Source organism: Cupressus sempervirens, chromosome 5 (genome assembly GCF_028749045.1).
Source record: "Cupressus sempervirens isolate cs-2001-9-10 chromosome 5, ASM2874904v1, whole genome shotgun sequence".
NCBI lineage: Eukaryota > Viridiplantae > Streptophyta > Pinopsida > Cupressales > Cupressaceae > Cupressus > Cupressus sempervirens.
In genome coordinates this window covers 602,702,089-602,720,694 of record NC_143122.1, presented here as the reverse complement: position 1 = coordinate 602,720,694, position 18,606 = coordinate 602,702,089, and positions in this window count along the sequence as shown.

The following is an 18,606-nucleotide window of genomic DNA, read 5'->3' as shown; positions in this document are numbered from 1 at the left end:
TTGTTTTATCTTTTTAATCAATTTCATATATTTTAATCTCATGCATACATCATGCAATCTAAAAAAAAATTCATAAATTAATATGTTTTCACTTTTAAATTTATTTTCAAAATTTTAATTGATAAACTATTTATTAACTTAAATAATAATATTATTTAGCATTTATTTAAAAATGAATTCTAAATATATTATTATTAAATTAATAAATATTATCATGTTCTAAAATTATTCTTATAACTTTTATCTTCAAATTTAATTCTCTTTATTTAATCAATTTTTGAATTAATTAAATATAATTAAATATTAAAATATCATAATAATTTTCCATTAAATTAAATCATTAATTTAATCTTTTAATTAGACTTAATTAATAAAAAATTCACCAAGGACTCATGAAGTAAAATACAAAAACCCATCATATAAAAACACATACAAAATCAAACTAAGGGGTCATAATCACGAACTAATGTCATTCTAGGTATTCAGAAGGTAGTAAACTCATATACTTGTCCTAATTTTCTAGGACAAATGGCTTACGTGTTTAGGATTTGGACTTAAAAAATTCTCCTCTCTCTTACTATTGAGATAATGTGATAGAGTACACTCATCCTGGCAATTCAGGGAAGTTGATACCTAGTACCTACAACCTGCATAAAATCCACGCATGTGCAAACACAATATTCTAAGCTAAATAGGCAATTGCAGGAAGTGGTGCATCGTGTAGATCCTGACTAGTAGGTGAATACGACTCCCTTCCTTAGCCACATCAGAAAAACCATACATAAAGAAAAATATACACGCACACCATACATATGTAGTATGGGGTAAGTATCCATAAGAAAACACACATAATAACCCATTTAACTAATCATCATCAATAATAGAAAATACTATAATAATCATCATGCATACATGAAGTATAGAGTATCAAGTAATCTCATCATAAAATTAACTAAATCTGAAATAATATGGATGATAATCTCAAAAAAATGCTACTAGTCATTGAACATAAAACTGGCCTAAAGAGTTCAGCAACAACAATAAAATGCAAACTAGGGCAAGCACTATGAAAGATAACTAAAATTGATTACCATAAATGAAGATAAAGGTATCTCTTTTATTAGTTCAAAAGATTCATTAAGTATGAATCCCCAAATATTAAGGAAAAAAGAGTTCATCATTAATTCTAAAGAATTGAGTGATAATAATAGATTTTTCACAAACGAAGATGTGTCACTTCAATTTCCATTACAAAATAGTCAATGTTAACATGTACATACAAAAAATATTTTTTAAGAAAAGATTCACTCCATATGAATCACTAATATTCAGGAAGCAAAGACTCTTGATTACTTCTGAAGATGTAAATTTGATTGATAATAACCAATTTAACATGAAGGGGTTATAACCATCACTTTAATATACATTAGAAATAGATGGAGTATATGTAAGCTAAAATGTTATAGAAGTTCACAAGATTCACTTAATATGAATTACTAGTATTGAGGAAGCAATATCTATTGGTTTGTTCTAAAAGTAAGTAAATTAATTGGAGTGATTCATTAATGATTAAAGAGGAAATAATTTCTCTTACAATTTTTTCACTACTTCTAAATTTTTAATTATAATCAATTTAAATTGAAATTTTTTACAATTTCTTAATTTTTATGTATAACAAAGGTTTAACATTTTACCTAGTTTAAAAGATTTAAAAATGTATGGTGTTCTTCACTGATCAATCTACGACTATCTTTAGAGATACATCAATTACAATATATAAGCATCATGACACATACAAGATCAAGAACATTTCCAAAGACCAAGAAGCCTATTACACAAAAATTGGTTCTATCCTAAATCATAAGGAACAAATGACATAACATGTTTGAAAGTTTTTGGTACCAAATTTAGGTCCATTCATGATCCAAGAACATTGTTAAAAGCACCCACAAAGATCCACAAACATAGCTTCCCATTACAAGATCAAAATACATAAGGACATGATACCCGAAAGAAGATGAATCATAACTTGAGCAACAGTGAACCAAAAGAGCTCTAAACCTAGGAATAAGAAATGGAATAGTTCTAAATGCTACATTGAACATCGCACGTGTTGACTCAAACAAATAAAGGAACATTGAAATGAACCAAAAGATTGCAAAAATTGGCAAATTGAACATAGAATAATTTTTGGTTGATGCAAGATTGGTTTGAACCCAAGATTCTCTTGCATCTTCTCCATAGCTTATCACCATGTCCAATTCTAAAAATCCAACATTTTTGTTAATAAAATATTTTTACCTAGCTAATACGGGGATTTGAGTTGATGGTTGAACCTCTTCAACTAAGACCTAGGAACTAAAAGGTATCGATGGTTGAACCTCTTCGACTAAGACCCAGGAACTAAGGGATATCTATTCCATTAAATTTTGTTGGGGCATGATCCTGATCTCATCTCTTTTTCAATGTTGGAGCCTTACACTCAATAAGACTTGAGTTATGATAGAATTTTTAAGAACCTTTCAACTTCACCCATATACAAAAGACCCATTGACATTTCTCAATTTAAAAATAACTAACAATATAAAATAAAATAAAACAAGATGATAATTGAGTAGGGAAAAATACAACTCTCTAAAATAAAGATAAATACAATGAAAAAATGTTGGACACTTAAATTTCAAGTTGATGGCTTTAGAAATATGTACTACTATAGTTTTAAAAATGTGAAAATCACAACAAATACAATAGTTTTAGAAAAGTTAAATTATATCTTTTGATTACCACAATGATGTTTTGATTAAGTAAAAAAGGGTTTTGAAGGACCCAAAACCTTTTGCAAAGTAACCAAAAGTCTAGAGGAAAAAGCATAAAAGCTAACATCTAAATCTAAAAGCATAGTTCACCAGATAATAGGCCTCCATAAAGAGCAAGAAAAAAAGAAAAACAAGAGGCCAACCAGAAATAGAGCTCAAAAGATAGCAAAGGGACACCAAAAAACCAGCACCTGAACAACTAAATAGACTTCAATAGGTTAGCAACCTGGTCTACCAAGATGTAAATATTTTTCACAGTGGCCTTCACTTCTTCCATCTTGTTCATCTCCTAATTCTTCTTAGAATGACATTGAGTGCATTTACAAGGTCCTTGGTTCTTAGCAATACTAGGGGAATCCTATCCTTCATCTTGATCATCTTTTCAATATTATTCACCTTGGCCTCCAGGCTTGTCACCTTCTTCAGATTATCAGTATTAGCCTTCTCCAGCACCCTGTTTTTGGTTTCTATCTGCGGAATTTTTTTCATCAGGTTTTTAACCTCTTCAACATTTTCAATAACCTCTAAAAGCCTGTCAATATGTTGACCCATTGTGTGCTCCCCTCTAGCCAATTTTCTTACCTGCTCAACTTCCTTAACAATAAACTACATTTGTTATTTCAAATTTCCAACTTCCTTTAGAATGGTCCCAGGTCTTCCTAAAAGTCCTTTAGTAATGCCAGTCTCACCCTCATCCTTGTCAAAACCTAGGATTTGCTCCTGATCCTCAAATTCTTATCTTTTCAATTCCACATTCTTCATATAATTCTCAACCCCCTCCTCTTGAGACTTCATTGATTTTCTCTTCCTCTTCATTCTGTGAACAAGAAGTTCATCATTTGATGGGGTTGAAACCTTATTATCATTGTGACCCTTAACACCCAATCCTTTTCCATTGCTCCCCTTCTTCTAGGAACCTCTCATGTTTTCCTCAACAAAGTCACTTCCATGGTCAGAGTCACTCACCTTAGCTTTCTTCTTCTTCTTTTGTGAGTTACACCTAATACCCCCTTTCAAAATCCTATTTCTCCCCTTTGCTTCATCCTCAGTATCCTTGTCATAGCCTTTCTTTGAGAGGCTGCCCTTCGTATCATACTCCACCACCTTTAACCTGCCCCTAGGTTTTTCAACATTTTTGGATTTTAAAAAATTCATAATAAGAACCATAAGTCCCTCATGACACACATGTTCCCCATTCAGATAATTTTGAATTGCTTGAATAGAGTAACCCAGCAACTACCTCAAATAAAAGGGAAAATTGATTCTTATACCATGCCTAAAGTGGTTAGCTAACATAAAGTGGTAACCATAAAGCTTTGTCAACTAGCCATCTAGAGTAAGGTATTCCATAATAACAGACAACACAAATCTCCAAGGTTGAGAAATGGAGGCAAGGTTGAAATAAGAGTTACCAATTTTCACTAATCGATTTCTCTCTTTTGCTAAATCCACAAATTCATCAATAGCCCTAGTCGAAAGCTTCCTATCCTAATAGAAGTTGATGCCTTCCATATCCAGCCTCGCAGCCTTTTTAATCACCTCTTCAATAACATCCATTCTCTGATTTTTGACAAGGATAGAGCCATCCCTCCAGGTTTTGATAAATTGCTATGCTATGATAGGATTATTTCCTTTGAGCCTTTCCATATAGCAAGTGAAATTCCCACTATTCAAGATGTCTCCTACCTCCTCTTTCTTCTTCCACTCCTTGCAGCTTGTGGGTTCCACTCTCTTCCTTTTCCCTCCCATTTTCTTCCCTTCAATGTCACTGGATAGCTTTCTCTAAAAAACCGTATGCAAACTATTAGCAAAATGAATGCCATAGTCAGAGGAGAAAATGGTATTAATAGCCCATAATCCATGTGTAATAAAGTTCGGCATTCTAAAAATCATCAACTACCATTTCTCAAGTGTAATCAAATCATAATTAAAAATATCTAACATCATCATTATTAAAACATCTTTGCCTACACACCACTTTATCATAATCGATAATTTGGTGGCCATCCATAGGTAAAAGATCATTATTATTCGAAATAACTTTTTGACCACTTAAACAAGCCACGTTGACTACCCAATTAGTAGTTCAATTTGCTTCCCTAAAGTTATGGGTAACAACACATTTATCAAAAGAATTAATAATATTAATAGCATTAAAAATAATATTGTTAATAGTCCATGAAGGCTTAGTGATTTTATTTAGACAATTGATGATATTAAGAGAGTCTCTCCTTCCACCCAAACCTTCATCAGGTTCAAACTCTTAGCAAAAATGAGACCATGAAGGGTGGCACAAGCTTCAACCACATGATTAGTTTGGCTACCAATAGGGATAGCCATACATCCCCCTTATCACCATAAGAGTTCCTAATAACTATACTATAGTTAGCAATACCCAGGTTCCCTTTAGAGGCCTCGTCAAAATTTATCTTGAACCAATTCATAGGTGGTCTATCCCATCTAGCATTATCCCTTGGATTAGGTCCTTGTTGATCCTTACACAAGCTCATAAGATTCCATTTTTGGATCACCCTATCTTCCCACTCATTATGAGGTTGCTAGCCAGAACCATTGGCTTTGATATTCTCTATGATTAAAGCCTTAACTTTACAAAAGACTTGATCAAAACTAGACTCCACACTTTTAAAGACCTTATCATTATGCTCCTTCCATATCCTCCAACAAAGATAAGGGAGAATAAAATCCCATAGTCTTAAGATCAAAATATTCTTGGAAGGGGGATTTCAACTAGTCACAAACATTTGGATAGTGGCTAGAAAGACCTAAACCATATTCAACAAGTCAGACACCTTGTCCTAGAGATTTTTGGTAAAAGGGAAATGCAAAGTAATATGTTTGACCGATTCACAATCATTCTTTTAGAGAACACACCTATTAATAATGATGAATCCTTTCTTCACTAAATTGTCTAAAGTCAAGATCATATCCTGCAAAAGAATCCAAAAGAAAATATTAATTTTAGGTGTCATAACTTTCGCCTAGGCCTTAGCCCAACAATGTTCATGGTGCTTATCACAAGAATTAGGATAGGCTAAGGAAATAGAGAACATATGGTTACAAATTGAAATTTTTTCTAGGTACTTTGCACTCAGTCCCTCTAGATGCTGCTATCCTCCATCCAAACTTTATAGTCGACCAATTTTGAAAAAAATGAAAATATCATGGAATTTTTTGAAAATTTTAATGTTCAAGATCTTTATGATCTGCATAGTTGGTAGTTGAAAACAACGAAAAAATTGGAAAGAAAATCACTAAATTTTCAAAGAATCTGTAAAAAAAAATTGACTTTATTTTGTCCTTAGTACATTTTGGATGAAGATTACGTTGTACCCACTCCCTCCATTATCTCGATACTATCACACGTCACAAGAGATTTTGTTACTATGCATTTTATATTCCATACATTCATCCATTCCTTGTCATACTCTCATATTCACATTCATCTGGTGTGGATTTGGATGGTGTCTTCTAATTCAAATTTTATTTTTTCAGTACTAAATAGTTTATATTTCTAGGGATGCAAAGTTCCAAGCATCATTCCAACTTTCAGAAACTATAAATAGGTTCCTAAAGGCTTCTTGTATTGCATGAATTTTGAGTGTCCAAAACCCACCATGATTGATCGAGCAATCGGGCTTTTGAGAGATATATAGATCCTACTGTATTGTTAATTTTTGATCTAGGATTAAAAAATGGCTGCTGTTGAGGTATGTAGATCAATTCATATGGATCAATCTGTTCAATTGATCATGCATGTTAAAGAATTAGTCTCGAATGATGTGAATTAACTTATATCTTGTGATCAATTTTCTCATCAAGTTGCTATCATGCCCGCTGAAGTGAGCCTTGCAACTGAAGAAGTGCCTATGAAAATTAAAGCCCCAGTTGCTGAAACTGTGGAAGAGAGCCCAAAGGAAGAGGAATCAGCAATTTTTGGGAAGGCAAAAGTTGCTCAACAATAAAAATTGTTGCATGACAACTTTTCTCTTCAATTTTGCATCTTTTATTGATTCTCACTCTAAATGCCTTCAACTGCATACTAATAAATGTCAAAACATAGAAGACTCCTAATAAATATAACAATGCATTATTTTGGTCAAACCCTAGCATCAACCAATGTTAAATGACCTAGATCTTGACAAACATTTATGATTAAGACACCATAACTTTTTAATGCTACTTTCATTCTCCTCCATTTGTAGTTAACATTCTTGGTATATAGATGAGTTCTTTAAATGTTAAACACATTGCAATAAAATCCATCTATGTTCTCTCAATCAGATAAGAAAAACATATAATAAGAAAATTTTCAGGCAAACATGCATATAATAAGAAAGTTTAGACACATAATTCAACCATCTAAAGACATTCTTAATGATAATATACAATAGATCTAAATATTTAGCCTACAAAAGTAACACAAATGTGAATGTTGAAGGCTTTAATTGTATCCTTAGCAAATTGTACTTTTTATTAAGAGCTTTCACTACCTATGGACTCTATTGAATGTTTCTAGTGATTTATGCCTTTGTAGATGTCTATTTCATTCTCATGTGTGTACACAACTATTTCACATGTTACTATGGTATGTTCATTTATTATGGATTAAATAAAAGTATTTTTAGGTTTGGTATGGATTAATCTCCATATATTCTCCAATCAAAGCTAACAACAACAAGGATCATAGCTTTTTAGACACCAATAATTATTTTTGCATTCCAAACATGATGAATAGAACAACTTTTTTTGCTAGTTATTGAGTTTGCTAAAAATCAATGCTACTTTGAGTTTGTATTCTCTATTCCCCATTGAATGTCTTATAAAATTCAGGTATTAGGTAGGTAGATTGATGCAGAGTGTACATGACAAAAAATTCCATGACCTGTAGGGCCCATTTGTCGTTGCTCCAAAAGCCATGACTGTTAGTGAACATGGAACACCACATAATTAACCACCTATGGGCAGGGGAGCGCATCTCATCACCCAAAAATCTCCCCCTCGACGTGCATACCAGGTGCTTACGCGGGTCGGGAAGGCACCGGGGAGATTTGAACCCATGACTAGGCCAAAACTAGGCTCTGATACCAATTGTAAGGAAACTTGGCAATAAAAAATATAACTATTTCCACATAACCCATAATAAATCTGAAATAAACATGGAATTAAAATCCACATGCAAGAGAATAGACAACATACCCACAAAATTGTGACAAAAGATATACCCTGGGAAACACTCATTGAGGGAAAAAACCCAGCCTCCAAAAGCATCCATCATCATGTATTATTCAGCAAAAAATACCATTGCCATACAACCATGGAAGACTTCATTGCCATAGCCACAACGGAGCAAACTATGTGAATAAGCATGAATCCACACATCCCATGTCATGTAACTCATCATGGATGTAAGCCTCTCACAAGAAGATCAAACTCAATAAACCATTCATAATCCAAGGAATAACCGTTCCTAATCCAAGGAATATGCCCAATATAGAACCATCTCCCAAACTCAACCAGCATAACAACATATGCACATGGAGATAACCAATGCTAAACCATCTCTCAAATGAACCCTCTGGAACTAACTCATGTGCCATAGTTCAAGATCCATATCCATGAAAGATAAGCATAAATATAATGCAACTGAGAGAAAATCATGGGCTATACCTCTCAAGTATCAAACTACCGAGTAGACCAAGAGTGGGGAATGAGAATGCTCATCAAGATACCCAAGTCTCCAACCAAGACTCATCTAAGAACAATCTCCTCTCAAGTCCATATCAGGTGACTGCCCCTCGGACTTCCTGTTGAAACCATCAACCGTCCCAACAAATATTTCTCTAATCCAAGAGAAATCAGCATCACCACCATCTCTAAGTATCCATGAGCACCTGTAACCAATCAATCCATGCCAACTCCAAATGCAACATAGTAATATCATGAAGTATCTAGCTTATGATCAGTGTACTCAATACCAAGAAACTAAACCAAGATTAATGTCAAAGTTCCAACCATGGCCTCAGGAACATAAACATGACGACATGATCTTACCATCTCAACTAAAGAGATAACATGCTCCATATGAACACACCATAACATGTCACAACTCTAAACACGTATCAAGATTATACCATGACATAATAATGAAACCATCCTCATACCAAGGATAACATGCCAAATAAAAGCATAAACCAGGCCTTTACCAAAAACCTTGTGAGTCCTCAAGATGCAACCATCTCCACACACCATGAACAAAAACCATCTCCACATACCATGAAGAACCATCTCCACATACCATGAAGATAACAAAGAACTCCATGAGTCCTCAAGATCTAACCATCTTCAAACACCATGAAGATAACAAGTGCACCATGCAAATGTCAAAGACGCTTCTGCAGCAATAGGATCTAAGACAAACCTCCAACATCTGCAAACACTCAATAAATATATTAATGCCAAAAAATCCCACTCAACCATGGTACCAAGTCACCTATGGCATTATAAAATCCATCTTCTCCAAACCAAGAAGATATAAACCAAACCAGGAACTAATCCTGCACTGTCACCCCATCATTGTCACAAGCTCCCACTAAACCGTGTATCCAAGCTATCCATGACATCATGATGAAAAAATCCATCCTCTAACTATGAGAATCAACCAAGGCATCAAACCATTAAAGAAATCAAAGTGCACATCATGAGCTCCTCAAAAGAAAACCAAATAACCATGATCCTCAACCAAGAAGATATACCACCATAATTGAATCAAAAAATACAAGCTAATGAACATCAAGGATGTACCTGTATAACCAATCATGTCATGCCAAAATCCATGACACCATGATCACATCCATGAACTGAGCATCTAGCTCTCAAAATGTCCAACCTGTCAGCATAAAATAGTCAACCGCAATCCTCCACCATGACTGTACCTAGTAACAACATCTCATCCCTTCTACATGAAGATAAAATCATTTGACTTAGGGCATAGACAACCCAAATCCAAGCCACCAATCTGAATATGCATCAATAATGAAAGATCAATGGGCAAAGACAACCCATAACCAAGCTATAAATGCAACCTGTAAGTATAGACCGCTTACAACACTGCACAACTTGTAGATCCAACAAGTCATCATACATATCCAAATCCAAACACTGATAACCATATCATCATGAGACCAATCTGAAATATGAACTGAGTATACAATGACATCAAATCTTAAATCTCCAATACCATAAACTCACAATGTTACCATAGTCAAAATATATCTATAAACTATTCAGATCAATATATCAACAAATAAATCATGTCAAACCTACACCAAATCTAAACCAATGTGTAGAGCTCTCCAAGAGCTTTCCGTTGACTACTCGAAGTCCAAAATCTGACTCCGTATGCCCAAGTTATGTCGTAATCCGTGCTCAAAATAAACAACATCTGACTTTAGGGCTTTTAAAACCTGAAAAAAATTTAAAATCATACAACCAAACCTACACCATGTTTTAGTGCTCTGAATTAGCTTTCCAACACATGTAAGAGCTCTAAAATCTGATATTCTGAGAGAAAGTTATGGCCATTTTACTAAGACAGTCTTTTTACCATTTTCAGTACGATTTTTCATTTTTTAATTTTTTTTTTCAGTGATGAAAATTTCGACGGGATTAAATTTGATGGCCATCACGGGCTGAAACTAAAAAAACTCTTTCATTTCCTCTGAACATGGCCAAACTAGGGCATATTATCTATCAAAATTTATGAAAATGTTGACCCAGATCCATTGGTGAGGTTTGTTTTTACCCAGGAGGTCATTTCTGCAAGCTATCCCCCAAAACCCTCATTTAAATGAAACATCCGAAAAACTCTTTTGTCCAACAATTTCCCATGCCCAAATCTTTTAACATCCCATCATAACAGCAAATCCAAAACCCTCAGATCTGCAATAATTATTCATATATCTTGCCCCTTTTTGTTTTTTTTTTTAATCCTCTCATGCATTCCCATGGATTCAATCTAGGGTTACAATAATAAAACCATAGCTCTGATACCACTTGTAAGGAAACTTGGCAACAAAGAATATAACCGTTTCCACATAACCCATAATAGATCTGAAATAAACATGGAATTAAAATCCACATGCAATAGAATAGACAACATACCCACAAAATTGTGACACAAGATATACCCGGGGAAACCCTCATTGAGGGAAAAACCCAGCCTCCAAAAGCATCCATCACCATGTATTATTTAGCAAAAATACCATTTCCATACAACCATGGAAGCCTTCATGGCCATAGCCACAACCGAGTGAACTATGTGAACAAGCATGAATCCACACATCCCATGCCATGCTTTCACCCTTCACAAATGCTCCCTTGGCTAACCTGTCAAGCCTTCTCCCACTCGACTCTTGCCTTTTGTCACTATCTACACTCTACAACAACTACCCTTGTGGCTTCTTATATAGTAGCAAGTCCCACAAAACCACCAAGTGGTATTACATAAACAATGTGCTAAAACCATGTGCTACCTAACCCACTGACCCCCCATTTAATATTGGGCATTTAATTCTTTTCCCCAATATTAAATAATTATATAAAATATTATCACAATGTTACAATACAACTTATCAAGAATATTCCATGGGAATCTTTACATGTTGCACGTCCATCTAGGTACAACATTACATAATAAAAATAAAATAATAAAATAACAATATTATACAATTTGTTCAACACCCATTATCTCAACATGACCTTGGTTAATCTTCCAACATGCACAAATGTACCATTGAGTGGAACAATGATCACTAAATATGCAACTCCAATATTAATTCAAACTTTCACTTTTCCTTTTCTAGGTTTCCCTTTTACTCCTAGGGTTTGCCTTCCATAATAGTCACAACAACACTCAAAATGATGAATCAAGTTCTAGGGCACTCTAGACTTGTTGAAATTATGGATTTATCACAAATACCAACAATCAAAACTCCTTGCAAAGTTTGGACACACAAACTGCAATTTTGTGGCTTTTAGCCTTCTTTCAACCTAGGTCTCTCCTAGAAACTTGTCCTCTAAAACAAGGGTAAGGTTGTGGAATCAGAAACTTTTGTGGTGGATTCAACTTACTCAAGTGCAACACTTTCACTTCCCCAAATACCAAGAACCAATCTCACTCTTCAAACACAAACACTTGCAAACAACACTTTAGCCTAATTGATCAAGTTAAGCTAGGGCTTGATAGAAATGTTTCAAATTGGGTGCATGAAATTGATCTAGTGGCTTCATGATCTTTTAGAAACTTATTTTTATCCAATACATCTAAATATTAGAGCCCACAACCTCCCTATGTTGATACCACACTCAAAACACTTCATTTTAGGCTAAATGCATGAGCTTATTTAGCCTAGGGCATCATATTATAAGTAGCAAACAAGATTATTCTATCCTAGCCTTTTGAATCATAAACTATAGTGTCCTAACTTGAATTTCACCAAGTGGCATTGGATTCCAATGGTGTACTTGCAAGTTAGGTCCACATCTTTGTTTCAAACCGTGAATTTGAGAGTTTCAAACCTATGCTTAGGAAAAATGTTGTAACTTCCTCTAATCAAAACCAAATTGGATCAAACTAGATGAAAATGAAAGATAATTCAAGACTCAAACTTAAAAAAAAATAAAATTGATCCAATCAATTCGTACAAGGCAATACAAAACAAGCTTTCCTCTAAAAAATAGGTTTTCTTTCATAAAATTATTGTAACAGTCTATACAATCCAATGTTCTCCTATGGAAAGATGTCATATGTCTTAAAATATCTTCAATCAACTGATTCAAACAAAATTTTGGTGGTTATCAATGTTGGGAAGTTGAAATGCACTTTAATGACAACTTTTTTAAAAGCTGCATTAGCACCATTTTGCAAAATATGACAATTTTTGCAAATATGACTCCTAAATAGATGCCAAATGGTTCCAAAACCTTAGGAATAGTGGAAAATACATATCTAAGTCAAAATTTGAATTTATTGGACTCTAAAACACACAAAAGACTAACAAAGAACATCCTAGTAAACAAAGGAATCTTTTGGTTTATAGGATGAGCACAAAGATTCTTGTCCACACAAAAGCATAAAACCAACATAAGACAAGAAAATAGATGGTGCCAACACATCCTTATTACATCAACATCCAATTAAAGATAACTCCTAAATAAGGAGATAGGTGCCCTACACCACAAATATGCATTGCAAGTAATTTTGAGATTCATCCATAGACTATTTTGAGCTTGGTACATGTCAATGTGAATAATACTTGGTCCAGAACATAATAAAGACCCACATCCAATTTTATTTTTTACAAAGAAAACATATGATATCTACGTGTACCAATGATTTTCCATGAAGACACTATAAAGTGGAATATCTATGTCTGTGTGTGTATATATATATATATATATATATATATATATATATATATATATTATAATTCATTTGATTTGTTTAGATGCCACCATTACTGAAGAGATAGTAATATTTAATTATTTAATTATTTTTGATCATATATAAGATACTACTAATTCTTATATGTTTATATTTGATATAATTTTATAGCCCAAATATTTGCCTGTGAATAAAGTCCACTCCTAACAATATGAACCCAGAACAAAATAAGGTGAAAATTGCTAGATTGTGGTCTTAGTTCAAAAGAAAAGGTGATGGAAAATGTTATTGTCCTTGCAAAAAATGAAAGAGCTTCAAGACTCAAAGAATTCTAATCAGAATAGCTTAGAGATGTTGGCATGATCACATTGAAGAGGTAAAGGATTTTTTTCCTTCGATGAATATGGATTTCAAACTAGTGGAACTTGGAGGTGTGAATATTGAAGTAGAAGGTAATGCTCCCATGGAAGAAGATGATCATAAGGTAGAGAACATAATTGAAGATGCTGATATTGACACAACTAATAATGTGCCAAAGAACAAGATTGAAGAAGACATTATTGACACAATTGATGAAGATGATGAAGACGATGATAGTCATGCATCTAAGGATGATGATGATGAAGAGAACCTTGATATACCTATAATTGAGAAAGCATACAAGCCTCTATACCAAGGCTCCCAAAAAATGATTCTCTCTGTTCTATTCTTGCTGGTAAACTTCAAGGTTATGAATGGTATATCCAATGTAGCAATCTCATGTATGCTAAGGTATAGTGTCATTTTTGTCATCTTCTATGTTAGCATACCATTAATGTTATTTATATTAACAATTATGTTTCCATAGGTTGATAGGTGAGTGTTTGTTACCACCATCAAATATTCTACCTTGCTCTTACCAAGAATTATTGGCCATTATGAAAGATATTTGAATGGAGTAGAAAACAATACATGAATGCCACAATGATCATATTATATATCATAGATAACATGAATTTGAAACACAATGCCTTGATTGTCACATTAGTAGATATTGATAAGATCAAATAAGAAAAAAGGTGCCTCGCAAGGTCCTTTGGTACATTCCTATTATTCTATGTCTGCAACAATTATTCAAGTGCACTAGCTTGGCACAATTTGTTGATTACCATCTAAGCAATAGAAGTCAAGATGACATTATGTGAATGCTTGCAGATGGTTATGCATTTAAGGACATAGAAGATAGGTGGCTAGTATTTAAAGAGTTTAGAAAAGAAGATGTTCGATAAGCGTAGACACTTTATCCACAGAAATCATAAGTATCGAATTACTAGAAAATATCTTTTCAATGGGAAAGAAGAGGTAGAATCAAACCCACGTAGAATGACACCTCACATGTGGAAGTTGGAATTTACAATAGAATTAATCATTGAGGTAATGCCATTCCATATGATGTAGGGTTTTGTATGAAATTAAAATTTGGCTACTATCTTTTTTTAGTAATGATGTAATTGATGTTTGTGAAGGTTGTCAAGGATTTGATGAGCAACTTCCAAAATGACTTAAAAGCTATCCTACACAATTTAATAGGTTGTTGTACTACAAACACCTCCCAATCATGCATTTGTTCAATGCTATGCATATTGGAAAGAATGTAATAGAGACACTATGGAAAATAGTAGATGGAAGGCATGACAAAGAAAAATTGGTTGAAATTTGTAATGAAATTGATGAATCCAATCATGCATTGAAGTTTTCCCTTGAATCAAATAGCAGTGGAAACTTGATTAATACAAGTGTCATTCCTTGGTTATTAACGAAGCATCAAACTGATGTCATATTTGAAGCCATAAAAAAAACTAAATTTCTCACAAGATTTTCTATGAACATAAGCAGTCTCATATCAAAGAAAGGTGATTTTGGGTCAGGGTTGAAAATGCATGATTGACATACCTTCATCAAGGTAAGTCATGTTCTTCTCTATTTAATGAAGCATCAAACTGATGTCATATTTGAAGCCATAAAAAAAAAAACTAAATTTCTCACAGGATTTTCTACAAACATAAGTAGTCTCATATCAAAGAAAGGTGATTTTGGGTTAGAGTTGACAATTCATGATTGGGATACCTTCATCAAGGTAAGTCATGTAATTCTTCTCTATTTACAATAAATTTGTAAAATATCATGTACTTTTAATTGTTTTATTTTACAATATATTGAAAAGATCATTTTATTATTATTGTAGTATCTTCTACCTCTATCTCTCCCATAGAACTTTGACAACATGAGTGTCAAACATGTTATATATGATCTTGGGAAATACATGAGGTTAGAAGTGTTATTCGAGTTAGATGTTTTGTATAGATATTATTTTTGCGTCTTGCTCTCTTTTTTTTTCTATAATTTATTGTATAATTTTTTTGTAGAGTCTCGTTGATATGTTTTTGTGTGATGAATTTCTTCTAGGTGGTTTTCATCTAAATAAATTAATTAAAAAAGACATAAAGCATTGGAAGAGCATAATTTCTCAACTTTTGTGTCAGATACAAAAGTGTCTACCTTAAACTTTTTTCAATGCACAAGAATCTAGTCGAGAAGATTGAATTGTGTGGACCTATACCAACTAGGTCAATGTGGATGGTTGAGAGGCACTTGAAATTTTTAAAGGACTTGGATCAAGAAAGAGCATGTCCTGAGGGTTCCATAGTCGAGGGATATATGGTATACCAGACCATGGCGTACATTAGTGAATATCTTCCCAAGTTTGCATCAAAGATCCATGTAGATCACATTTGGAATCACAACTCCATTAGCATACTCGAAGGGGAGTACTTGATGGGGAAAGGCAGATTGAGGAAAGTGAGAGGTAATTATAAGATGTTATTGTAGTTAATTAATTCTTATCCATCATCAATATAAGTTTTTTATTACTAGTCTATTTATTTTCTACAGTTGCTTATGAGTGGGATGCACTTCATTTGTATATTTCAAACAATCTTGAATGGTTGATGGTATGGATTGAACGATCTCAACGAAATGGTTGCTCATTAACATGGGAAGGTGTTGCTTCATTGGTTAAAGAAGCTCATCATAATGGAGATCCCAATGTTACACCAATGGTAATTGATCTAGCAAATGGTTTAAGAGGTGGAAATGTACATATAAGTTAATCTATCATGACCAATTTGTTTAATATCAACTCACAGATGGATGCATAATTTTGACATGTTTGAAAAATAGTAGTTCAAGCACCACAAAGCTACGTACTACAATGACTATAAGTTTCACATAAAAAAGGTGGACGATACTAAGAGAATTTTTGGTTTTATACAACTGCAATCTTTGAGGCCACCAATATTTTGTCTAGAAATGACATGCATCCTCAACAATCTAAAAACAAATACTATGGCACTTTCAATGATACAATTGAGTGTGACTTTAATTCCTTCAAACTAATTCTATTCAATTTTAAATGGTATAGGCTACAAATAAATAAAAATGATCTTGATAGAATTGTTGTTGAACATGACAATGGGTTTAAAATGATAGTTAGCCTACAAAATAAATTAAAATACAACTGAATTAAATTTCAAGGTCAGCTCACACTAGAAACCAAACATAGATAACTCAGGCAAAGCTGGAACCAAGACATGATCAAGCATCAGAAAACCACTTTTGAGTATCAACAAATACTATGTTCACTTGACACATGAAGGAATAGTTAGTTAAAACTGCAAACTTGGTTAACACTACAAACTCAGTTAGCATTAAACTCAGTTAACACGACAGGTTAATACCTAGTTAACACTACAACTTGGTTAACATGACAGGTTAATACGCAGTTAACACTTCAAATTGGTTAACATAACATGTTAATACTTGGTTAACACTACAACTCAGTTAACATGATAGGTTAATATTTGTTTAACACTGCAAATTGGTTAACTCTACTAGAATGAACAAAAAAGAGTAGGATTGTAAGGCAACCTAGGATGCTCTTGCACCAGTATCCCAACATGTTGAACATGTGCTACTTGAGTATCAATCCTTTAAGCACACAATTAAGGATTTCCCTATAGCACCCCGCCAAGGGATCCAAAATAATTATCCTAAAGTTTTACTAAGTTTACCAAACATTTTTTTTAAAGAAAAAATAACATACACATCAATCATAAAGTAGCAGAAGCAATCACATATAATCATACATAAGAAAACATAGAAAATTACATTCCTTAAGGATCCAAAGATGTTGAATCACATTTAAATTTAATTAATATTAAGTCTAATGAATAACACATCCACATGAAAGTGAAATTACAAGTCCATTCCACTTAATATAATATACATTTGTTTTGAATGCCACTTGGCAATAAAATTTGGAATGCATAATCCTCCACTGTGCATGTCACAGGGTATTAAAGGCTAAAAGAATATACATTTATAAAAATAGATTACATCATCCCTTTCAGATCCATGAAACAAAGTACAATACAATAAGTGAAATCATCCATCATAAAACATAAAGATAGAGTGAAAGGAAATATCGAAAAGGAACTCAAGCCATGATATCAATGGACGTATCTCAATGGTAAGAGAAAAAAGCACTACCAGTCGACCTCGTGGTAACCCAAAAAGATCCATTCTCACTGTGTTAAGGAGATAGCCTTAAGTCCCAAACAAGATATAAATCCCAAAATCAAAAGTAATATCTATGTCAAGGAAACCCTAAAAGTAATCTAACTCAAAGGTTCCAAGATAAATTAACATCTAGACCTAGAGGGAAACAAAGACACATAGGAAATCTATATTGCTAGTGGGAAAGTGTCATCGCATGAACCAACTCTAGGGTTACTTGGCTAGTCTTTTAATCCTTTGGCTCCCTAGTGATTCTATGCGGCACTAGTATCCTTTTGTATAGACAAGGCATACTGATGATGCAAGGTTGCAACCAAGCATCCTCTCTACTCCCATCGTAGTCTATACTAGAACTCGAGGCATGGGCAAGGAAAAATACTCTTATTAGGTTTATTTTACTCTCATTTAGTGTAGTGTTATCACTTATTAACTACTTACAATGGGTTACCTTGGCAACCACTTTGGGCCTTGGCCTCCATTGCAAGCCACTTCCGAACTTAAAATATAGATTACCTAGCCTAGGCTCATAAAAGTACAAATCAAAGAATCACAGTTTTCACCTCAGACCTATACAAGTGACTAGAAAGAATCAAAAGATAATCCACAATAACACCTCAGTTCTTTACAAGCAACTCAAAAGCATCCAAAAAATAACTAATTAAATACTCAAAAAAAGTTAAGTTAAGCATGTCATAACATTCATCTCGTAATCAC